The 26,875-nt window shown below is 34.2% G+C and overlaps 1 protein-coding gene across 8 annotated transcripts in view; it reads left to right on the forward strand.

The window, feature by feature from the left end:
• Window positions 1–26,875, forward strand: part of LOC142324971 (COMM domain-containing protein 4) — a 454,946-nt gene that overhangs the window by 344,633 nt on the left and 83,438 nt on the right. For 4 of the 8 annotated variants that reach the window (XM_075366153.1, XM_075366155.1, XM_075366151.1 and 1 more), the window contains 3 exons: window positions 9,468–9,589; window positions 10,924–10,972; window positions 13,948–13,996. The gene's annotated coding sequence lies outside the window, so the exon portion shown is untranslated. The remainder of the gene's footprint in view (window positions 1–9,467; window positions 9,590–10,923; window positions 10,973–13,947; window positions 13,997–26,875) is intronic. The other 4 variants (XM_075366152.1, XM_075366154.1, XM_075366150.1 and 1 more) reach the window with 1 other exon arrangement.

A 26,875-nucleotide genomic window follows, 5' to 3' on the forward strand; every position in this document is an offset into this window, starting at 1 on the left:
AAATATTAATCTCATACCCTCAAAAATTGTTCGCAACAACGCAATTTTGACTCGCCATATCAAAGCAACCAAAATTACCAATCACCGCGAACATACTAAACAACAACCGTACACAATTGCCGAATACGCCTACTCTCGAGGAATAGCACCCAAACGGAATAGCACCCTAGACACCCATGTTACTGTTCTATACTAAACACCATCTGCAGTCCATTCGAGCGCCAAAAACATTAAAAATCTTTCAACAACGCGCTACTCATCTCTAACTTTCCAGTTAGTCTGCAGATCCAGACTCGAACAAATACCCTGAAGCTCCCTGATCACCTGTAAACGCCTAAACTCGTATTTTGAGCAGACATACAGCACATGATATGCATCATCCGATACTAATCATCGAGGACATTAACCCGAGTCAGTCAAGCCAAATCGAGCCAGCCTTTCAGCGAAATGCGCTGTGCTTCGTAAGGAACTGAGTCGCATGCCGGTTCGAGGAGATTCAGGAGGCGGCTCCCAACGCCCTTACTTCTGGAAAGAGACCGTGTGTATACCGCCCATCTGCCGTCTCATCTCACCTGTCCTGTCAAATACCAATACCTTCCTCCTCTATTTCCTGAATACTCTGCGCAGTCAGTACACCCGATTTTTTCGCAGCGTAACGTATCTGACGCCGATGAGAAATGAAATTTTTTTCATACGTATAGACTATATACGCAGAGTGTATTTCATTATATTAACAATGAAACGTTGAAAATAATAGCTAAAAACAATTCTTTCCCGGTATAATCTTTGAGGTATTGTAGGTTAAGAAATTTAAATCGCCGTTAATTTGAAATTTACGAACATAGAATTTCAATATTTATTTAAAAGTCTATTGGATTACATTTTGTAGAGAATATTAGTTTAAAACGATAATCCAAATTTAATTACAATATCTAAATCCGTTCTAGAGATATTAATTTCTATTTTAAAAATACAAAATAGCGGGTTGATGGATAAAAAGACGTTTTCGGAAGAATATTTATAGGAAGGTTTTTTTTTCACTAATGTTGAAGCGCACAACTGAAATATCGACAATATTTTTTATATATATCTTTATAATATATTTAGTTTCAACAATACTCTTTACTGCCGATTACACTTTAAAATAAAATGCGAATAAGAATATTTATCTAGTTTCATTCTTTTAAAAATGATCTAAAAAGAATTCCCAAAACACGCTTTAATAAAATTTCATAATTAGATAAATTTTATGTTTTAATTCAACGAATTAAAATGTCGTCTGTATTTAGGGAATCCGTCTTTTTCTGTTCATCCTGTAGGGCACTTTTTCATTAGCTGACACAATACCGATATCTTTATATCTGGACATCTCTATTATGTTGCAATATATGAATAGTTTTTCATGTGTCATTACGAGTAGTTTTTCACAGTCGAATCTCTACGCATACTATGAAATTTGTTTTTCCTCTAACTTTTAGGGGTGAATTAAAAGGAATAATATGTTATTTAAAGGGAAAACGAGGTACGTTTTTATTAAAAATTGGAGTTACCATATGCGCTAAAATGTCAACGTTATACCATAACGGGTTCAAAATCTGTATCGGTGTTAGTGAACGCAATTCTAATTTCGGTTATCTTTCTTGGGATTGGTTTTAACAGAAATCTGTAAACTGGAAGTCAATATTAATCAATGTATATTTAGAGAAAAAAAATTTCCCTGACAAATTTCAGTGTTGGTTTAAACTGGACCGGGATGTGCTAATTTTGAAAGTCTGTTTTCTTCCTTAATCACCTCGTTTAATTTAAAATTGGATTTATACAGAAATGTAGACTTTTAAATAAAGCTCGTCCAATAGTTGCATTTTTACTGACCAAGAATTTGAAACTTTTATATATAAATATTAAAAAAAAACAATTTAAAAAGTAAGTCTATCAAGTTACAGAGGTATCCTAATATAGATGATTTTTTTCTTTTCAACTTTTCATCCTAATCTAGACGAATTTATGGAGTGTTATAAACCTTCTAAAATAGTTATTAGATTTTTTTTTACAAAAATTTATTTTATCAGGACACTTAAGTTCTATAAGAATGTATTATTCCTAAATAATATGATCTACAGATTCAAATATTCAAAATTACTTTAGTATGTATGGTTTTATTTTTTTCCGGTTAGTTGGAGTAAGATTTCAAGAAATTATGAATGAATCGAATTTTTTTTCTTTACATACGCAAATTTTGTAAAATCTGCTTATTAAAATATATTTGGAATTAATCGCTCTTATTTTTATCTTTTTTTTCTTATTGTTCCGTTTTCAAAGGAAGAGACCTTATTTAGTTTCCTTTTTTATTTTATTAAAGTTAGTGTAACTAATAAATATTTACAAAGCTTAACATTTTGCTAGCTAAATATATTTTTAAGATGAACAAATACTAGACAGTATTTTTTTTCATTCTACCTTTTAAAATTAATTTTGGATCTAAAATGGCTCTTTCTGAAATACTCTAATACTCTTTCTGAAATTTTAATGTGAAAGACAAATTAATAATGAAAGTGTAAAGGCAAATAATATATTCGATTCAGAATTCCATTAGTCGGTTTATTTAATAATAACAAAACGTATAAATAGACTAGATAGACGAAAGGCAATGTGTTTTCACACAAGTTCTTTTAAGCGATAGTGGTTTTTAAAACCAGCTATTGTATCCCTCTATATGGATATTTGAGAGAGAGAGAGAATGAGTGAGTGAGACTGTATGTGTGGGTGTGCGCACGTGTGTGTGAGAGAGAAAGAACGATAGTCTTTTTGTTGTAGCGGGCGACGTTTTGCTGTCCACATAGGCTGACGACTGGCTTGCCGCGCTATTGACAATTGTAACTCTGACAATGTACTGCATACTATGAAGGTATACGGAGCTCTGCTCTGTTTTCGTAAAGGAATGACTATCTTACTGTTCCACCCGTCCTATCATTCTATCTCTCTCGCACGCAATGTACACAGCTATGCGCCACCCACTATACGTAGCCTATACATTTTTCATTATCTTACATTAACGAAATTTCGGTGTTTTGATATATATATATATATATATAAATTATTTAAATTTGACTTATTATTTCTGTTATGCTCTGAAATATTCTACATTTGATATCCTACAATTTTCGTTCATTTGTTACAAAATAGTCTTCGTACAATATTTTCCTAATGGAAGATTTATTGGATAGTTTTTTTTTAATAGTTTTAAAAATCGTTTTCATAATACTTTAAATGATTGCAGTGTTTTGTTTTTTTTTCTAAATAATTTTAGACTATAAAATATTTTTGTATATAAATAGTAATTTTAATGTACTAGACATTATTTAAATGCAGCGATATATTTTTGTGTTATTTATAAACGCATTTATTATTTCACACATATATTTTTAATCTGCCAAGAAATTATTTTCCAATAACTGCCAATCAGAAAGTATTTAAGTAAGAAAATATTTGTTCAATGAACCGAGTTAGGATTTCTGAAATATTAAGTTTTCAATCCAACCATTATTTTAGGCTCCCACCTCATCTGATGTAAATATTTTATTAACTTTTAATGTTCAAAAAATTATTTTTTAGACTAATTTAAACAAACGTAAGCCTAAACCTTATCTGAGTAATTATTTATTTAATGTTCTACGGTAATCTGTACCTCTAAAGCTGCTGACTGATTCAACGCCCAGCAAAAACTAATGAAAATAAATTGATGAACATTTGTAAATATGTTCTTCTTAACGGTGTAAGTGCACACTAAAAAATCTTTTTTTTAAATTCCGATTTTAAAGGGTCAAAATTGATCTACAATGAAATTTACAATTTTTTTAATTTCTCGGTAACAAATGAAGATATCAATTTGATTTTTGGTGTATGTAATCATTATGTGAATATCTAAACATCAATCTCTAGATATTTCGAAATGCGACCTCTAAGTGGGTGAATAAGATAAAAACATTTGACCAGTGATTGCAATTTTTTCCTATTTCCGACTATGTTAAACGAGATATACACTAGATGTGAGCTTAAAAATACTCTTCAGATAAATATTTAAAAACTATTTTCGGGTTTTTGAATTTTAATATTTTAAGGGGATAAAACAACATAAATTGTTTTTAACAATTACCGGTTTTTATGAACCTGACCCATAGGGGAAGAGACCCTCCGCCGCCATTCCCAGCCCGTATGGGCTTTACTGGAGGTCATCTTCGAAACCTCGGCTTTTGACATATTCCAGTCCGCCTCGGCCAGGATGCTACGAGTGACATTCCCATCTGTGTACTACTAATTAATGAACTCAAAACAAAACACATCACATAGAGTTTTAAGCAAGACTGAAAATACCTAACTAACAAAGGAATTGAACTACTTACCCGTAGAAGGTAAAAGTGAGTTCAACACACAACACGAAACATAAAAATATTACACAGAACAATAACAACACAGTAACATTGAAACAAAACAAAGGAGAAGAACAACAACAGAAACGTAATTTATGAAACAAAACAACAAAAATAGAATAAAAGAGAAATCCAAGCAGAGCTCCAGATCCCCTCAGCAACCCTTCCCTTTGCTAAGTACACTATAAAACTCTCCACTATTGCTCATTCGGCCTGGCTCCTCCAGTTTACACGGAGATCCAACGCCGACCCGATAAGATCAAGCACTTTTATGAACCGCTATTGAATCAATCTTTATGAGATTTAGTAACATTATGATGGTAATTTATGTTTATAATTCTGCTTATACAGGGTCATTCACGGGAACCGGATGTTTTTGAAGTGGGTTGTACTCGGGCGTTCGTGGTGAGAGGGGCACGTGGCTGGTCGTTTCCTTTGTTCATAGCATTTACATTTTAGTCGTTGAGATGGAGCCGTGGACGCTAGACGAACGCCTGTACGCGTATGACAGTTTTGTGCGAAATGACGAATCCGTAACTGCTGTTCAGCGAGATTTCCGCCGTCAGTTTAATATCCATCATAATGAAAATGTCCCTTCTCGTAACACAATATTGCGATTGGTAAACAACCTTCGAACAAGTGGTTCAATATTGAAGAAAAAACCACCGGGTCCCCGACGAACTGCTAGCACTCCGGAGAACATCGAACGAGTAAGGGAAGCCATTGTCAGAAGCCCACGCCGCTCTATTCAGAGGCATTCAGGAGCGCTTCAAATGAGCACAAGTACGGTAAGACGAATTCTGCACACAGAACTACATTTCCATCCTTACAAGATAGCCGTCGTGCAGCAGTTAAACGAGCAAGATTTCAAGCAGCGATTACAATTTTGTCGACAAATGCTTACCGTTTTTGAAGAAAATGAAAATTTGTTATTGTTAATGAGTGACGAAGCCCATTTTCATCTGAATGACTTCGTCATCAAACAGAATTGCCGGTATTGGGCAGAAAGAGACCCACATCAGCTTCACGAGAGACCACTTCATAGCCCAAAGGTGACTGTCTGGTGTGCAATAGAAAAGGTCGGTGTTACAGGACCATATTTTTTTGAAGAAAATGACGCTGCCGTAACTGTAACAGCTGATCGTTACATTGCGATGTTGAATACGTTTTTCATCCATGAGTTACGAAACCGGGGAATCGATTTTCAAAATGTGTTATTCCAGCAGGATGGAGCTACAACGCACACAGCGAGGACAACGATGGCTGTTCTTCGTAACTTGTTTCCGGGACGGATCGTTTCCAGATTCGGCGACATTCCTTGGCCCCCTCGGTCCCCCGACTTGAGTAGTTGTGATTTTTTCCGTGGGGGTTTCTGAAATCGCGTGTGTACGGCAATAAACCGCGTACATTGGAGGACCTAAAGATCGCAATTCGTCATCACGTCATCCAGATTGATGTAGACATGCTGCAAAGAATTGAGGCCAGTTACTGTGAAAGGCTACAACAATGTATTGCCCAAAATGGACATCACTTGCCGGACATAATTTTTCGTTCATGAGTAAGTAACAAATGCTTTGATTTAACAAGTGTTTCAGTACCAATAAAACTTTTTTAAAGTAAATATTCTATTTTTTATGATTATTTTAAAAACATCCGGTTCCCGTGAATGACCCTGTACATTTCGCTTACGAAGCCGCGACGGGAAATATAAAAACCAACTAGTATAGCGAGTCCCGTGCTGTTCAAACTGTTGCTCGAAAGAAATTACAATACAATGATAGTTTTTTTTATAAATTGAACTGGCTTTAATCTTTATCATTATTATTCTCACAAGTATGAGTTTAAAGAACATAGGGGAGTCTAAGGGGTCCCGAGCGAATCAACCCCTAACCAGCTAAGCATTCCTAACCGCGACGGGAAACGCAAGTAACCATATAGCACGGACGAAGCCGCGTCGGGGATACGCTAGTATAGATATACATTAAAATGTAATTTAAATATATGAACCACTAATTAATACAAAACTGATTATAACCTAAATACCGACGATAGATTTTTTTTGTTTTAAATAAATTTGAAATGAAATACTCATTCATTTGTTATAAGAGAACAATTAATTTAATTATAGTTTTATCATACCTGTTCAAAATTTATTAATTGTATTCCACAGCGTTTCATTAAATGAAAATCGAAATTCGAGCCATATTAAAAATCGCTACACAATTGATATATTCTAGAATCTAAATATTCTAGGTCATTATAAATATAATAGCAAATGTGTATCGAAGTATATTAATTTGCTTCAACAGCCATTTATTATAATAATTGTAACCTTAATTACAATGATTTTAAATTAAATAAAAAAGGAATGTTACTAATGTATTGAGTACTAATTTATATTTTATTAATTTGTGTGATTCTGAGGTAAAAGGTTTTTCTATTTGGAGATTCTTTGTATCGCTTATACAAATTTACAATTACATACTTTATTGGTTGACTTGCATCACTGTACATTTGTACGGTAATCTGTCTGAACACTGATTTTCCCTGTCTATTGTTATCATTCCTAGTCAAAGATCAATTAGCTCTTGAGAGGTATATTTGCTCAAAAGTTGTATATACCAAGAAGTTCTGTCAGAAAGATCTTATTTTAATTTTGATGTATTAAAAGTCTTACAAATAAGAGGTTAACAAAAGAATTCATAGAATTCGTGATGAACCGAGTGATATGATCAGTTGTCTGCACATTCGGTTAACAGGTTTCTAAACCCATTTGACTTGTCCAATAAAATGAACTCACCGTTTGCTGGTCCATATCTCATAACAAATTTGACATGACGTGACAATTTTTGGCACCGAGAGAGAAGTATGTGTTCGAAATGACCACCAGCAGCTTCTATACAACGGACATGGCGCCGAACTGCACATCGAACTACGGCTGTTAGTGTATCTAGCGTAATGGCAGCATATCGCTACGATTTTTTCACGTAGCTTGTCGATTGTTGCCGGTTTTTGCGATACACCCCCAGAACCCCCCAGAAGTAGAAGTCCAGAGGTGTCAAATCAGGAGGTGAGTACTCAACAGCACCTCTTCAACCCACCCACCGTCCGGGTAGAGTTTTATCGAGGTACAACCTGAAATTTCGATGGTAGTGAGGCGGGGTCTTATTGCACATAAAACAGTTCATAAACATACAGATTTTAGATGGCAGGAAAACTCCTTGTCTGAAGCTTATCAAGATACGCTTCACCAGTTTCGGTACCCTCGAAGGAGAAGGGACCAATCAAATCACACGCACTGTTAGATCACACCACACATCAACCCCCGGTAGATTCACTACCCTGTCTATATGAGCGTAAGGATTTTCAGAGCCCAGTAGATACAATTTTGGCGGTTCACAATACCATTAAGTTTGAATTGCGCCTCGTCAGTTCACTCATACTTCCCTGCAAATTCCTTATCCTTGCCAACCATGTGCTGAAACCGTTCGCAGTACTACATCCTTCGATCTGGGCCGCCCTCATTCATCGCTTGCAACAGTCTTGAAATATACACTTTCCACTTGCATTCTTCTGAATGCTTTTTACTCTTGACCGGCTCACCCCACTTTCGCGCGCTTCCTGGTTCACTGATTTTTGCGGAGATCCAGTGAAGTGTTGCAACATCGCTGCACTGGACACCGAACTTTACAGCTGTTCGTGGTCGGCCGCATCTTTCCTTTTGCACATCTTTAACAGTTCTGTCGGCTTGGAATTTATCGCGAATGCGGACAGTTTTTCGACGTGTTGGTGGCGATGTTCCAAACTCTCTCTGCCACTGCCGTTGTACCTCGTGAACATTCTTGCGCTTCCAGTACCACTTCAGTACAGCCTTGCGTTCAATAGACGGTAAGCGAACTCGACCATTGTTGCTACTCGACTGTCTTCTGCTAATATGACCAACTCTTTCCACTACCAACCACTCACGCATGCGCGGCATAAATTTCTAGCTCCGCTTGTCGTGACAAATTTAATGCCTTACACTACACCATACATTAATGAGTGTAAGTCCTTTTTTTTAGATATTATTTAATTACAAACAGTAAGTACATTTTTTTGGACCCCTCTTTATTTTATTAGAAGTGGTATGAAACTCACTTTTTAATTTATGTATTTAAAAGTAATACATATATGTATTTAAAGATAATATTCAAAATTTGTAAATTGTATCTATTTATGGAGAATCATTTATTTAATCAAAACTCTTTTAGGTAACCTGCTTCTGTTGTTCAAAAGGTGCAGTACATCCCAGGTTTGTTAAGCTAATTGGCACTCAAAAAATTCCAGTAACATGCCCAAGATAGAAGCAAGGAACTTATAATGTCAAAATTTAACAACACAGCTGGACTTTTCAACGTGTCAACTTTTCTATCTGAAAGACGATTGCATTACTGGTACTCTTAAGAACAGCTTTGCTATGCTGTAATGTTATAGGGCCTAGTTAGAGTTCAGTTAATATTAATCGATAATTGAATTTTTATTCCTAGGTATTGGTATATTTTGGTCAGTTAAGTTTTAGTTAACAGCAATGTCTCGAGATAATTGTTCTAAGAAAAAAAGATTAATGAACGAAGATCATAGATAAAGTAAATTGCAAGTCCTCCTACGTATGAAATTACGTATAACAACTACTATTTGACGTCAGAACTGATGAGCATTTATTTCTAATACTTTTTAATAAAGGAATCCCATTGTGTTGGCAGTAAGTATGCTTTAACAGCTCTGGTAGCGAATTACTTCTATGAAAAGTTTTGACTCTTCCATTTTGTTTCGGTTCATTTAATTTTCCTGGCATTTATAATGCTAGGAAATTAATTTAATTAATTACTTTTTTTTACATTTATTCCTTTTTCCATTTAGTTTTCTTGGATCGTCTTCCATATTATGTTATTTTGTTTTCCTTTATTATTTTATTTTTTTCCTACTGCTAAAAAAAATAATATTTTATAGAATATGTTCAATTTCTCAACGGTATTTTGAATCCTATTTTATGTTTTTCAGGCACCAAGATATAATCAGGTGACAAACAATTTTCATGTAAAATTTAATGAGAAAAATTCTAATGTAATCTCAGATATTCAAAATTCGCCCACCTAATGAACGAAGAAAAAAAGGAGCTGGAGGTATTTTTTATTGCATTTACGTTCAAATAGACTTTAATGACGTACGAACATAATATAGTGTTTACTGTTTAAATAATTCAAACATTATTAAAACTATTCAGAATTTTATTTAATAATTTAAAAACGATTTACTCCTACGTTGTTATAGTTATCTGAAATTCATAAAATGCATATTTATTGAATTCCATCTGTTTCTGCATAGCAGTGATGATTTTTCATTTATTACTTCCCTAGCATCATAATTCTAGAGCTATGCTTCGAAAGAATGATAATCCGTTAAAAACTGGGGTTGTGTCTTTTTTTGCATTTCTTAAAGTTTCATGACCCAGGGATCCCAAAAAAACAACTTGAGGTAATGTTCGTATGTACGTGTATTAGTGTGCTTGAAGCTTAATAACTATTGCCTGGATAAACCGAGTTTGATGAGATTTTATTTGGGGCCTATCCAAAGGATGGGGTAGATATTTTTTTGTGTCTATTTTCTAAAAATATTGCTAACATAACCCTACTTTTTATTAAGATTACACGCGTGCATGCTTATCTTACTATTTTTGAAATAATTTTGCCCAGAATTTCCCTTTCCTTAAAAATCGAAAAACGCTGTCTTTTTCTTTATTGCATATTTTTAGCCGAATTTTTTTTTTGTCTTCCTAAGCTTAATAGTGCAAGTGACTTCAAAAAAAATATAATGTCAAAAAATAAAATAAGATAATTTATATGGAGGGGGGGATTGAAGAATAGAGGAGCCGATCAAAGTTTAAAAATTTCAATTTTTTAAAAGTTTTTGATTTATTTTCATGTATCATTATTTTTCCACTGTATAAGAATAAATAACCAATGCCAGGAAAGCATAACAACTTTTGTTTTCAGCTTTTTTTTCTGCTTTATTTCGAATACTGGTGATGAAATTTGTAAACGACTTTGAATGGTTGAACTCAACCAATCATAGCTAAGATCACACTCTGCTGATTGGTTGGAATTTGTTTCATACCATTGTAAGAAATGAAATAAGCCAAATAAATAAGCAAATATGAATTTGCTGATGGCCTTCCTGTCATCAGCAAAAATTACTTACTAAAGAGAAGTACAATATCTTACTAAAGAGAAGTTTCCATCTGTGTCATTACAGTTTTCAAGTTTAGCGTTATTGAGATTTTCCAAGTTATGTTTTTAATTTTTTTTTCCTTTTTATCGAGTAATAATATTTCAGCTGTAATTCCTGCAGTTGGTAACTGATACTTTGTTACATTTAGTTTTAATTTTTCCAATGTTTGACTATACTGCATAATACAGATTTTCTTTTACAAATGAGTTTTATTTTTTTATTATTTCAGGAACTCTTGCTGAAGTATCTACACGAAAAATATAGCGCCTAATATAGCGGTAAGTATTATTATTTTTTTTTTTTTAGCGGTAAGTATTAAGAAAATTCAATAAGGTTTTTCAATAATATTTCTGTTTTACGTCTAAACTTTAGCCATCTTTGTTTTATTTTTCTTCATATTTTATCCCTTAACGTTAATGTAGCGGCAACACTGTATATGCAGTTGAGAGTTTATTGGGTATACTTCTTAACACCTTAATTTCATCACCAAACGATTTGCAATTTTTCTGTAATTATTTTATTTAATCCGATTTTTTTTCCCCCTACCCCTTATAATAAAACAGTATAGAGTGATTGACAGTAAGAAAAACCTTTTGATATCATTTATGAAGCTGCCGATATGATGTTGTTTATTATACTTCTACACTGTTCATCTTTTGATAAAAAAGGCGGAATTAGATTATTTTTCCAGTTTTTCCTGTTTAAATTTTAATTGCTTTTTTACCATAATAAAATGTAAAACGGATTTAATTTTAAAAATTTTGTTTTTATCTTTTATGCAATAAGTAACAAACAGTGTTCATAAAGGAAGGTACGGTTATGATAAATTGCAAACAAAAATTGTATTTTGCCTATTTTCTCTAATACCTTCGTGTGATATGAACCAGATTAAAAGAACGCGTTAGACTACAAATGTCTGTTGATGAGAATTTTTTATTTAATTACTTATAAATCTATCATTTACAGGGTCAAGAAAGTTGAGAATCAAAAGGGAAAAATGAACTTAAAAAAATAATAATTGAAGTCCTGGACACGGTTCTTGTCCTAAAATGTACTTTTCTTCTTTTAAATGTATTTTTTTTTTTTTATCGAGTAATAATAATTTAGCTGTAGTTATCGCAGTTGATAACTGATATTTTGTTACATTTATTTTTAATTTTTCCAGTGTTTGACTAAAATGCATTACGAAATTAAGGCGTAGCATTATTTTACATATCAAGACGTAACGCGGGTAAATTGAAGGAAATTTAAAAAATTTAGGATATTTATCATATACTAAAGTTCCAAAATTTTGATTCAAATGTTTTCAAGATACTTGATGAGATTTAACGTGATTAGTTTGCCTTAATGTAGTTTTGTATCTGTATTAAAGACTTTCAGAAATATGCGAAGTTTTGTACAATTTCTTTAAAAAATGTTTGACTGTAGACGTTTTTTTTTTTACGTACAACTCATGTGAATTATCAAGTAGTGTACCACTGAACTATTAAATATTTCATTAAAATAGAGTTATATCAGAATTGTAAAATAATTTTAAAAAATACAATCTTTTTTGAAAGTAACTATTTTATAAAATGATCATTTATACAATTTTTTTTTTTTTTTTTTAAATTTAGTACAAATCTTTTAATCGTTTTTTACAAAAACATTTATTTACTTTATAAAGAAATGTTGCCTTACACGTTTACAATATTCTTGAAGACCAAAAATTCCGTCAGAAGGATGGTGACACCGAAATTTAATAAAATTGACCACTTTTACGGCCTTCTGAAGATGATATTATTCAGGCACTGCCAGAGCTTGTCTGTGGATGCTGTAACAAGTGAGGGTACAATTTTCTGTAATTTCTTTTACTTTGGTAACATCACCTCCATATTTTACTGTCACTGCTCGTACATCATCAGAACAGAAACCAACGTGCTGCATCCAGTTCAGAGAACAACCAGGGGCCCACCAGCCGGGGCTGCGGTCTGCAGCCCCGGCTGGTAGGCCCCTGGCTCGGGGGTTCACGAATCTCCATGCCTCATAGCCACTGTTCACCTGCGCATGCGTAGGCGAACAGCAGCTCCTCAGGTGGCTGTCCATCACCCTCCTCACTTCTCGTCCTTTTTCCCGCATCGTAGTTGTTATTAACCCCGCTATGAAGTCATACTCCCGTTCTCCTTGGAGCATCTTCTGTATCACATTATCAACAGCGAGCATGTTTACTGTCTCTGTACAAACCTGCCTGTCTGCCTCCCATCTCCTGCATTCAAACACGAAGTGTTCGGGGGTGTCCATCTCTCTGCAATAAGGTCATTCATCATTGTCAACCCTCCGCCTCCCGCAAAGATATACTCTGAATCCGCCGTGGCCGGCCAGGAACTGGGAGAGCCAAAAATTCAGCTTCCCAAATCCCCTCCCGATCCACGGCCCAAGTTCCTTAATTAGACGGTGCGTTCATCGTCCATAATTGGATACATCCCACCTGGCCTGCTATTCCCTGAGCATGTCCAACCAGGCAGTAGTTCTCTCGACCTCCTCTAGGACTCTTGTGCATCTTTGCCGATTATTGTAAAGGCGGCATCCCCGCAACTACTAACGCTGCCTCCGTAGACACGGAGGAGTAGGCAGACGCTACCCATAGTGCCATTCGTCGTTGAACTTCCTCCAACCAATATCTATTTCGTTCAACCTCAACTGCCCTCCTCCAAACAGAAACGCTGTACAAAAGCACAGAATTAACTACGAGTGCGTAGTTAATAGCGTAATAGCCTGCGCCGCGAAAAACGAGGGCCCAATGTATTCCCAGCAGTCCACATAAGCTCTTAACTACCCTGCTAGCTTTTGGGCACGTCTCCCTCACGTGGGTTCTGAACATCCTCCTGCTGTTCAGCCATATACCTAGATACTTGGCTTCTGTCAGTTGCTGCACCGGGACATCGTCAACCTGGAGTAACCCTGGTCAAAGGTCTCTCCTTCCTGCCATCAGCAAAAATTATTTACTAAAGAGAAGTTTCCATCTGTGTCATTACAGTTTTCAAGTATAGCGTTATTGATATTTTCCAAGTTATGTTTTTATTTATTTTTTTCCTTTTTATCGAGTAATAATATTTCAGCTGTAATAACTGCAGTTGGTAACTGATATTTTGTTACATTTAGTTTTAATTTTTCCAGTGTTTGACTAAACTGCAATACAGATTGATAAACTGCAATACAGAAGTGCAATACAGATTTTCTTTTACAAATTCATTTTATTTTTTTATTATTTCAGGAACTCTTGCTAAAGTATCTACACGAAAAATATAGCGCCTAATATAGCGGTAAGTATTATTGTTATTTTTTTTTTTTTTTTACCCGTAAGTATTAATATAAAATAATAATTACGAATATTATTGAAACTAATTAATAATTTAATTTTAATTAATCGAATATTCTATTACGTTTAATATAATTGTTTTATGGAAGATTTTTTCCTTTTTTTCTATACATGGCGTCTAATTTTCTGTATTGGTTTTATAATAAAAATTGTAATTTTTCGTAATTTTTTTCCGTTGCTCTGTTATTTTGCATATATCTCACTTCGGAAAATAAACTTAGTAAACCCTTCTGTGTAGTTTTTTAATTGCTTGATCATATCGCCACATAATCTTAATGCTTGTGCGTGGGATATGGAAACCGAATTTTGTAGCGTATGAAAAATGCCATGCCTGACCGAGATGTGAATCCGGGACCTCCGGATGAAAGGCCAAGACCTTATCAGTCTGCCATGGATTTCGAATATAGCAAATACATAAGTAATAATCCAAAGTTTCTTACAACTCTCGATCCATAAATAATATAGCTTATTTTGAATTTGACGCTAAGTGAGGGTATAGTCAGCGTTATTTGCGAAACGAACATGCGAAATAGCGATCTACAATATAGTTTAGGACTTAATTTGTATAGAAAAACATCAATAGAACCCAGAACATAACAGTTAATAGCCTATACAGTCCCGGTTATACGTTACATAACAGTTAATAGCCTAAACAGTCCCTGTTATCCGTTAAATACCTAAAAATCGTTTACTATAAATACTGATAATGGAAAAGATTGATATATGCTTTATTGATTTCTTTATTTATATAAATTTAAATGTTACAAACACGAAGTTTCTAATTATGCTTTTTTCTTATATTATGAAAAATAACATTTAACGGAACGCAAAAGTGGCGGGAGTATCACAGTTTTCCCTTCGAATCGCAGAGTCTGGACAGCGTCCCTTGCTGCTGTATGATTCTGTAATCGGGCGTGTTTCAAGGGTTTATTCTAATGTCGGTTATAAGATTTAAGTTTTGTTATATTTTATGGATGGATTTCTGATTAGCGTTCCATATCCGTTTTGGACCAGCGTTCTCAAACCCATTTCTGGGTCCGACCGCAGGAGAATAGGTTTTTTAAAACCTGTGCCCCCGTCGTAATTCCCCTTCAGACCGTCCGCTGAAGTCCTTTCGGTGCTAGCGCTTCATAGGCTAGCAGGAAAACGCCACCACGGGGCCCTAGATGTTTGGAGAGAGCAGTGCGCCCCCTTCTCCGGAGGGAGTCGCAGTTGCTGATTTAATTAATTGTAAATATTAAAAAACTTTTTTTAAGGTATGGATAAAGGAGAAGATCTTCATCTACTTCTTCAGTGGCTGCCCTTCACGTTGCTTCTCTGCTGGGCTCTTTTTCCGGACTCCAGTCCGTGACGGCAGGTCGCGTAGTGGGCCTTCTTTCTTCTTTTTCTTCTTCAGATGACCTCTTCGTTCTTCTTTGGTCTACACTTTCCGAGACTCTGCAGTAATCGAAATTACATGCCAATAACCTTGCTGTTCCCGTGGCCGTGAAGGGCTGAACGGGGGAAAGTGCAGGTTTTTTCTTTCTTCGTTCTTCTATGCTGGGCTGGTGACTGCTGAGCTCGTTCCCTCTTCTTCGTTCTTGAAAGGAAAGGAGAAAAGGAACTTACAATTGGGGTAAAACATGATTCGCGATCGCGGTTTGGGAGCGGCGATCGTCTTTTGTTGAAGAAGTAAGAGCGGATTACTCAAACACATCAAATTGTGTCTTCCAGACACACGTGTGTCCGGGAAGGTTTTGGGGGGACCGCGTGGCCGCAGTGAAAATACCAATGTTGTGTCGGCTGTCGTGGGTGTGATATCTGGAACATAGAAAACAGAACACACACAAAAAAAGGAAAGTTTATTATTATTTTTATTATTTTAACATTTAAAAAATTATTAGGTGAATTAAGTTAGTACAATCACCGCTAAATAACGGCGAGCTTGGACACAAAAATAAAATAAAAATAATTGTTTTGTATTTGAAACATGATGTCACTTTCTTAATACTGTAAACACACAAAGTGCATTGCCTCGTAAACAACAGTTACATCATGTTTATGCTACTAAGAGAAACTTAATCATGGTGTGCCAATGTTTCAGAGAACAGTAATGTAGTAGTGACGTGCGGACTGATCATCCAAGCTCGCCATTACGTGGCGGCTACTGTATGTTTTATGGAATATCTCTCTTTTCTTTCCCTCTCGCTCTATTTCTTTTTTTTTTTTTTTTTTTTTTTTTGTTTGACAGTTAGTTAGGGGATTAATGCACGTCATTTCAGATGAATGATTGATTAAAGGCGTAAAGAATATTTTCATGTGTTGTTATTGTTGTCATATTTGAAATGTTTACTTCAGTTTATTTACTTTTTTTATTTATTTTTTATCTGTTTATCAGTTTTAAATTTGTTGTTTTATACGTAAGAATTGTGAAAAATATTTGTATAGTTCTTTGGACTGTTCGAATGGTTTTACTTTTATATCACTAAAGGATAGGTATCATCGGTTTCTAGGCTGAATGTGATACAAAAGAATTGTTTATAAGAGATACTTGAGAATTAAAAATAATTCCTTGTAAATATAATTCCCTACTGATCATCTAATCCTGGAAAATAAATCGTTTAAAAGTAGGAAAGTAATTGGCCGAGCGATAATTACATTGATATTTTTAATTAAGCATTATCTGTTTTCAAATACCTATTTCTTTATCTGAAAAGAGAATACTATTTTTTTTAATTTTATTTTATTTATTTATTTTTTTTGTTTATCAGATTAGTACCTCAGACTCTTATTTCGCTTTTTGTAAACCAATTAGAAACATAATTCCGAGACATGTCCAAAACTCTACGAACTAGAAAAAAAAAGCTACCAGTCGACACATATTTTTCTAGGATCCATTTAGCTTCTCGCATAAATTCATAGAACACTTCCAGCTTAGGAGGGATCGATGATAAGAGAAAAGGATGGTTAGTGATAAAGAGATGATATACGTAGAGGAAGTCCAAAACTATAAGACATACCCACTCAAAGGAATATTTCGATCTTTCAAGGTATTTACAGGTTTCTGGCATCCGTCCAACTCGCAGTTCCTCTAGAGGTGGGAGTATCATTATTCAAGTTAGGAACCGCAAATTATCAATTAACAATTTCGCGTTGACTTGCTGAAATATACACTGTAACAAATAGATAATTTCTTTAGAAATGAACGATTTGACTGAGAGTTGGCTGAGGATTTTTGAAAGAACCCTCTCCTACTCAAAGAATTGCTTGATATGTTAAAGTATAAAATTGAACTAAAACTGTTCATCCAGATCCTCTCTAAAGAGTTTGTAGTAGATAATCGTTGTACCATAAAGCTAATTAAAGATAAAACAAACCCGTACGCCTAGTAAATGATTTAAGGCATATCCAAATGCCATGATAGAAATTCTCCTTGGGCTGAGATAGCCAACGCAACAAAAATTGTGCGTTGGCCAACACCAATATAAACTGCAGTTTTTTCCTTTAGATAAAGCCACCCTTTGGTGGTTGGGTTTCAATAAACCATACATCTCAGGAATGGTCAACCTGAGACTCTACAAGACTACACTTCATTTACGTTCACACATATCATCCTCATTCATCCTCTGAATTAATACCTTACGGTGGTTCCGGAGGCGAAACAGAAAAAGAAAAAAAGAGATAAAGCCACTCGAGAGCGGGTTTAGATTTCCTTAAAGAACACTTGCAAATCCTACAATTTTGTAGTGTTTGAGAATTATTAAAGTAGATAATTTAATCAGATCCACGCTGTAGGATAAAATGACACATAGTAATTACTTTTATTTGCTCTGAACGTCGAGATTAGTTATTTTAAATCGGTATTGGTTGAAAATATAATTTATAAAAAAAATATTCCTGTAACGTTTTCTTCTCAGAAATTTGTAGATTTACATAGGTTAGCGGAATATTTTTCGTATTTAGCAATACAGTAGAGTGAAGTTACTATGAAAAACGGAATCGTCTTAGTTAACGCTTGTTGACCAATAACGGGTAGGTTGTCTTATCTTTCCTTCATACTCTTCTGTAGAAAAAAGAACTACATATTCTGTATAATTTCGCAGAGTATGAAAAGCTAGATATTTAAAATATCTAGTTTCTTTTGTGCTAAAGCCCCTCGCATTTTAGTTAAGTGATTAGATAAATGATAAACAGAGGGCTGGAAAAGATTAATATTTATCTTTTACCCAAAACTATACTTAAATATCTCTTTTTTTAAGCATATTTTTTTGTAGCGTACAACTCTATGGTTGTCGGTTAAAGAACCGGTAACAAATTATTGCATTTTCGCGATATTATGCTTCAGTTTAAATCATAAGCTCTATTCCTCAGTAATCTTCCAGGCCTCATCTGCACAAAGCTCAACTTCCTTCCCTTCACAATCATCACCTGTAATCAAAGCATCGTGTCAATAAATACAGACTGCCTACCTACTATATGGATACGTAACTGGAAAAATGTAAGAAATTTATTTTTTTGTCTTCAGTCATTTGACTGGTTTGATGCAGCTCTCCAAGATTCCCTATCTAGTGCTAGTCGTTTCATTTCAGTATACCCTCTAAGTCCTACATCCCTAACAATTTGTTTTACATATTCCAAACGTAGACTGCCTACACAATTTTTCCCTTCTACCTGTCCTTCCAATATCAAAGCGACTATTCCAGGATGCCTTAGTATGTGGCCTATAAGTCTGTCTCTTCTTTTAACTATATTTTTCCAAATGCTTCTTTCTTCATCTATTTGCCTCAATACCTCTTCATTTGTCACTTTATCCACCCGTCTGATTTTTAACATTCTCCTATAGCACCACATTTATCCTTATTACAATGATTCTATCGCTATGCGTCTTGAAATACTCCACTCTCCTTCTATCTTCTTGTTCATCATGAAACCTACTCCTGTCTGCCCATTATTTGACGCTGAGTTAATTACTCTAAAATCTCCTGACCAAAAGTCGCCTTCCTCTTCCCACCGAACCTCACTTATTCCTACTATATCCACATTTACCCTATCCATTTCCCTTTTTAAATTTTCTACCCTACCAACCTTTTTTAAGCTTCTAACAGTCCACGCTCCGACTCGTAGAATGTTATTTTTTACTTGTAAGAAATAAACGATCCAAAACAAAGGCAAATACTTTACACGTGGACGCCGCTTAATGAGAAACTTTCCCTTAGTGAAGCCACTGTTTTCTAAGATTATTTCTTGTTCATCACGAAACCTACTCCTGTCTGCCCATTATTTGACGCTGAGTTAATTACTCTAAAATCCCCTGACCAAAAGTCGCCTTCCTCTTCCCACCGAACCTCACTTATTCCTACTATATCCACATTTACCCTATCCATTTCCCTTTTTAAATTTTCTACCCTACCAACCTTTTTTAAGCTTCTAACAGTCAACGCTCCGACTCGTAGAATGTTATTTTTTACTTGTAAGAAATAAACGATCCAAAACAAAGGCAAATACTTTACACGTGGACGCCGCTTAATGAGAAACTTTCCCTTAGTGAAGCCACTGTTTTCTATGATTATTTCTTGTTCTTTAAATACATATTTTAAGTTAATCTCCGTAGAGCATCCAAACTGTTCAGGTAGAAAGTTGTAATAGTATTGCAAGACTTCAGGCAATATCGAACGCGCCAGTCGTATCCAGGAATACTCTCGAAATGTATGTGCGGTTAATCCTGTTCCTTCATGAGTACATCATTAACGGTTTGTTTGATTCCACATTTCAGCCGTAGGATTATCTTATAAGCCTACAGTAATAACTTAGACGAATTAATTTTTCTCGTTGATGTTTAAGTATTTTCACACCTTATTGGTCAACTTCTTCACCTACCTAATTACCCATTAAATATAAATTCAACACGTTTTGTTTAAATTTTTCAACAATTCTTTTAACGGATTCTTAGCTCTATCAGTTCATTTTCATGATAAAGAATTTTAGAAATTTCAATTGTTAAAAGATTCTCAGGTTTTAAAAGATCTTTTATCTGAAATCTCATCACAAATCCCATTTTCACATTTTTGTAAGACAGCCACTTGTTAGTCAGTGTTTCACTCGTGTATTCATAGATTTCTTTTTAAATTTTCTTTTAACGGAAAAGAAACTCCATGGTGGCTGAGAGTTTAAAACTTGTATATGGTTGGTTTATCCTTGAGTTTGATTTTTTATGCAGTTAAAAATAGCTATATTTCCAGCACAGCGACAGAATTACGCGCGGATTTTTGAAAATTAATTGATAGATAACGTTTAACCTATTTGAATTGAAAACTTACCTGAAAAAGATTCCATGATATCTGGATTTTACCAGAATGAACAGCCAGTCTAATAATGACGCATGAAATATTTTAATTTGATAAACCCTATAACATTTTGATTTCTTTTCCTTTTTACGTTATAGAAAATAATAATTACTTATGTTTTCTTGAAAAATTTGTCATTACGGTAATAAGAACCTTATTTTTCGGGTCATTTTCTCTTCGATTATCTTTATAAGTGCTTGTACTTTCGGTAACTCTTCTTTTATTTCCTGATTTTAATTATGATCGTGGAATCTTAGCCTTTCATCAAACTCTTACTGTCTAATACGCTCATTTGATTAAGTTTTTGAACATTTTTATCTGGATTCTGTATGGAAAAAATTATATATATTTTTTTACAATTTAATTTTCGAAGAAATATCTTTTGTATGTGTCAAACATTTTTTATTATTATTGACTTTTACATTATTTGTAGTGGTTATCATTTTAAAATACATATAGAATCAATTAATTTTTTTTTCATTCATATATAAAAAGTAATTTTATAAAAACAAACTCAGATATTGAACGTAGTCGGTTAATGCAAAATATAGAACAGTACGGTTTTCAAAACAATACTAGTTAATAAGTCGTTTGTGTTTGTGACATGTGAGTGTTGACAGATGACTTCATGGAATCATAGGGAAGGATATTAGATAGATAGCAGATAGTAGACTGTGTTAATATTCACCGTTTACGTTATTTTGCGAATCGATCTTTATCGTTCTGTTATCTAATTTCCTTAATGCAATAGAATTTTCCGTTATTATATTTATATACATCGTTCTGTTTAAAACAATTTAATTTTAATGGCGACGTATTTTTGTAATCAGAAAAACTGGTGATAAGAAAACATCTTTGTAATTTGCTGATAGATATACTCGGTGTATTACGTACACCAGGATATTTATACCCTGGATTAGGTTTGGCATACTCATTTATTTCTTCTTTCTAATTAAAATTCGTTCTTTATACGTATTAGCATACCACACTTAAAATAAAAGAACATATTACGTTAATCATGGTCGATGAATAATGTATTTTGTGTGTGTGTGTGTGTGTGTGTGTGTGTGTGTGTGTGTATTTCATCCAAACTATGCAATCGACAGAATTGAGTAAAAAGTAAAAAGAATATTTTTAAAATGTAGACTACGTTTTCGTTTTAATGCAATCGGAGATTGAAGACCGGGTCTTGCTTCTTGGCAGGTCAGGTGGGACGAATCCCCCACAGGTCGCTACACGCATGGTATAATTCCTATAGTGTCTGATTTAGGTGCGATTAGATGGGTTTCCCCCAATCGGTATATCACACAGTTTCTCTCCGGGCATGGTGACTTTTGGGGCGAGTTTGGCTAGGTTTCGTTCGGTGGATTCGAGTCAATGCTCGGATTGTGGGACTGATGATACAGTGAACCACGCCCTCTATGTCTGTTCCCGATATGAGGTCGAACGTTCACGAGCTGTTAGGGAACTTGAGAGAATACATTCCTTTCTGGATCTTCGTATTAACTGGTTGATCCGCGAGAAATGGTCTATAATGGCTGGTTTTCTTCGCGTCCTTGTGGTGTATAGGTCTGCAGAGGGAGTTTAATCGAGGAATTTGATCGTGGTAGGATCCCGGATGGCTAGGGTTCCGGCCTAGGCATTAGATTGTTTGGAGGTAGGCGCATTGGCATCTTGCCACGGTTATATTGGTATTGTTTGTGATTCGATTTGGGGCTCCCGCTGGCAGGGTGGCCGCACTGCCGGGGAATGGTAGCACGTGCAACCGAGAGTGTGGCTTTGTTCCGCTGGTAGCGGTCCTGATTGTGACTTGGTAATGCCACGCGAGACTCCATGATGAGACCCCGGGTGGGGGGTGCGGGGTTTGTCTCCGGCTCCTGCGCGGACCGGAGTGAGGTTACGTTCCCCTTGTTAGGTGACCTAATTTGGTCGACTTATTTGGGTGTAGGTCTGAATTTCTATGTTGCGTAAAACATAATTTTGATTGGTATTAGTGTAGCACTGATTTAACTTTCAACTCCTTCAATTCACAGTCACGAACGGTGCTGTCAAATTTGGACTAGGCGCAGGGTCCACGTTTCCGCGGTTTTGGTTAGTTAGTTTGAGAGAATCATGTTAGGTTGGATGTGAAGATGTCCGTTTGAGGCCTACGTGAAGGCAAAATTTGATTTGTGTTTTATTGATGCAAACGTCTGCCGAGGCATTTACATCGGTGGCATCCCGACCGAGGTCTGGCTGATGACTGTGAGATGTAATCAGTTAGTGTGTCTAAAGACGACCTCCGGTAAAGCCCCTCAGGGCTTGGAACGGAAGAGGTGGTGTGGCAACCGATAACGTCACAAGGTTAAATATGTCCCTTTCTATTTTGAAACAATGGATTATATACACTGCTTCAACTCTGCAGGGAGTATTCATGTTCTCACATGTTGCATAATATTAGCATTTTTTTTATTACGTAAGCACTAATAAAAAATTTAACAAAGCGACAAAGTTACAATTTTTCTTTAACAATGTTTAATGTAACAAAATAACGTCATATTATTTTTAAATTCACTTCTACTTGAATATCTGATAGGAGTACATCAGTTAAACTTCGCTTAAGAACTATATTTTTATGTTCAGTCTAACAGCCTACAAGTTAGCAGGTTATATAAAAAGAAGAAAAGAACTTTTGTAATTAAATAATGAAAATAAAAGCCACATAAAAGGAAAAGACCTACGTAGACAATTTAAATATCTAAGTATAGTTCACAACAAACAAGAAACAAAACTACCGTAATCGAAAAAGAAGAAAAGAGCTTTTGTAATTAAATAAAGAAAACAAAAGCCACATAAAAGGAAAAGACCTAGTAGGCAATTTAAATATCTACGTATAGATTACAGGAAACAAGAAAAAGCTAATCAAAAAAGGTTGAATCAGTTAATTAACATTACCTAAGAATAAGAAAACACTTCCTAACTGTTCAAAACAAGGTTTTAAAACTAAGGGAAACAATAAATCGGGCTTAAATAAACATTTAAAAAACTAAAAGAAACGTTATAAAAAAGTAACTAAGAAACAACCTTGAAATATATCATAAATAAAAGAAAGGCAACAATTTAAAGAAGATTAAAGAAGAAACTAAAAATCAAAGGAGAAAAGTACAAAAAGAAAACTTAAAACAGTTGCCACAACTATAATATAAGGAAAAAGGTATTTTAACGGAAACTAACATAAGTAAAAGAAAAGTAAAAATAGAAATGGTAGAACCATAACGATAGCGAAGGGGTGGGATTAAGCGTGGTAGGGTGGAAGGCCCCCATCACAAAAATTGTAATATTTTTTATTTTTAAATATTTATTTACAGGTTGTAAATAAAGAATTTTTATTCTAATTAATTAAATAAAAACAACAAGCCATAAATAACGAAAAGACCTACGTAGATAATTTAAATATCAAAGTCTAAGAAACAAGAAACAAAACTAATCAATCAAAAAAGTTTAATCAGTTAATTTAAGAAAAAGAACTTTTAAATTAAAGAAAGCATTTCTTAACCCTTTAAAGCAAGATTTTAAATTCAACAAACAAGAAAATATACTTACAAGTAATAAATAAATATTTAAAGAACGAAAAGGACTTTATAAAAAGTGAACTAAGAAACAACCTAAGATATTTCATAAAGCAAAGAAAGGTAGCAATTTAAAAAAGTTTAAATAAGTACTAAACGAAAACAGACATAATAGAAGTAAAAGAAAAGTAAAACAGAAATGGTAGAACCATAATGAAAGCGGGGACGGGTGGGATTAAGCGACATGGGGTGAAAGGCCCCCATGCCAAAAATCCTCAAGATCTAATATTTAAATAATAACTAATGAAATTTAGACATTTGCATGTACTGGTATGTAACACTATTTGTACTGAAAATAATTTACTTTTTATATTATGATAAAAAATATGTACATTTTTTAGTAATTTTAACATTTACTTTATTTCCTTTTAAAAAACAAAGATATTTAAAAAAATAAAATATTATTTAAATTTGTATAGAAATTTGGTTTAGTTGTCATTACAAAGTTTAAAATGAAAGTGTTAATTAAAACACTTAATAGACAAATATATTTTAATAAAACTTTACAGTTTTTTTTTTATTCATATTTGTAAAAAGTATTAAACATTTTGGGTCGATAAATTATTATTCTTAGTTTTTTTAAATATTAACCTTGAAAAATCTGAAAATCTTTTTAAGCTAACTTCACTAAATCTGATTGTCTTCCATTTTTATTTACAAAATTCTTTAGGGTAATTTCTAAATTTCTAATTACATAATTCCGTATATCCTACCTTTATAAATTAGCATTCTTAATATACTGAAATTATTATTTAGGTACCATAAAGTACATTTTAAGAGGGGAGGGAAAATTTTACATATTTCGTATATGTATCTTCGGACGAACTCCAAAAAATCGGTCGGTGTATGAATATCTGGAGCCAGGAGCACTGGGCGACAGATCCTGACATCCTCAGCATGAATCTTGCACGGCCGGGCTTACATGCATAAAATTTAAAATGAAGAAGAAAAAGATAACGAAAATTAATTGATAATGACGATCTATACAAGAAGGAAGATTTTTTAATCTTTAGAATAAAAAGGACCGTTTACACACGAAGGAACTGTTGGACAAGAAAGAACCCCACCTAAAGGATAGCTCAAGGCTACCTTTTGATAGCAAGCTCCCATCTCGCTCATAATTGCTCAGCACATCGGGTCATTTTTATAAAGGTAATAAGATTATACTGCCGACCAATAAATTTTCGACGACCAGTTTAAATACATACATATTACAAAAGAAACTCTTTTCCTCTTCAAAAGAAAGAACATCTGGAAACTGGTACGGAGTTCCTAAAAAACAGTTTCGCTAATTTAACGATATTGTATCTCTTATTTTCATAATTATCTATCTGAACTATTAACCTTTGTCAGATCGTCTGAAGAAAAAAAGATTAAATTAAGACAATAAATTTCTCATGTTCGTTCACAAAGTGCAGGTTTTTCTTTGAATATTCCATGTAATCAGGGAATGCGTTAAAATACGTATAAGAGAAACTGTTTAATAACTGAAACACATTTGCATATTTTTTTAAGCTTAATACGACTTATTTTATCGTTACTAACTAAATGACTTTACGTAATAGCTTTATACGTAAGTTTTGTTACAAAGTCATGTATGCCTGGAGTCTTGGTGTACACACCATTTGGTTCGAAGCATTATTTGTTTTGTAATCTACCCTGTAATAATATAATATTTTGTATTTCCCCCTCATTTAATATTTACATTTGTTATTCTTGTTGTATCCTATTAATTTAGTTGTATTATCTTCCGTCTAATAAACGTATTATTACTGTTTTGTAAAAAAAATTTTACTACGTATATTAATTATAGTTTAAAAAAAAATCATCTTCCATTTAAAAGTTTGCATAAAATTGAAGATGATTTGTTGTGTAGCAGTTTGAAATTTCTCCTCCAGATTAATAATTAGAATTCACAATACTCTTTATGTATATATATATATATATATACTACATTGTGGTTGCATGGATGAGAAATGAGAAACAAAACAAAGCATACGTTTCATAAAACTTTAATTTTGCAATACTTGTGGATATACAATATTTTTTTGTTTTTCCACTGTCTGCGTAGATATAAAGGCTATCTGGTTTGCTGACTCGGGAACACGCAACATACAGTTGCCCATGTGAGAAGCAATCCGCATCTAAATCTAAACCACACAATTCTAAACCAATTCTAGACCTTGAGCTTTATTGATTGTGATTACAAATGCCAATCGAATTGGCAATTGCAATCTTTTAATTAAAATGGTGTATCGGTCGGGATTATGGGTAATCGAGGAATGAGGACATCTTCACCTTTGAAAGGCCCCGTTAAAATCGTTGCTTCCACTACGTTATTCATCAATTTCTTAACTGCAAGTCGCGTGCCGTTGCAGAGTTTTGGCTGATTAATATTCCGCAACAGGATAATTGTCATTTTTTGATCGAACCGTTGCTAGAATCAATCTAATGAGAAATGTTTTCCCAGTTCCTCCTGGCGCATCCAAGAAGAAGGTCCCCCCAACTCCGTCATTTATCATTTGCATTATGTGATCATAAATTCCTTTCTGTTCACGCGTTAATTTGGGAATGTTTGACTGGACATATGACTGAAGATCACCAATGTTGTAACTCTGTTCACGGCGTAAATCCACATCAAATGAAGCAATCGCAGCTCGGGTGGGTGCTGGCAATTCCAATTGACTAAGAACTTTATTTGCAATAGCTAAGCACTTGTCTTCAATATTTATCAATGCTTCGTTGTAAATGCCTTCTGTAAATTCCATGGTCATATTGGTATTTTCTAGGTGTACTCTATGCAAAATATCCTCAGCCATATGCGATCGATATCTTTCCCATAACTCTGTGGGAGATGAAGGGAAGCAAGTGGTCAATATAATTGCGAATAAT

Source organism: Lycorma delicatula, chromosome 5 (assembly GCF_047948215.1).
Source record: "Lycorma delicatula isolate Av1 chromosome 5, ASM4794821v1, whole genome shotgun sequence".
In the NCBI taxonomy this organism is placed as follows: Eukaryota; Metazoa; Arthropoda; class Insecta; order Hemiptera; family Fulgoridae; genus Lycorma; species Lycorma delicatula.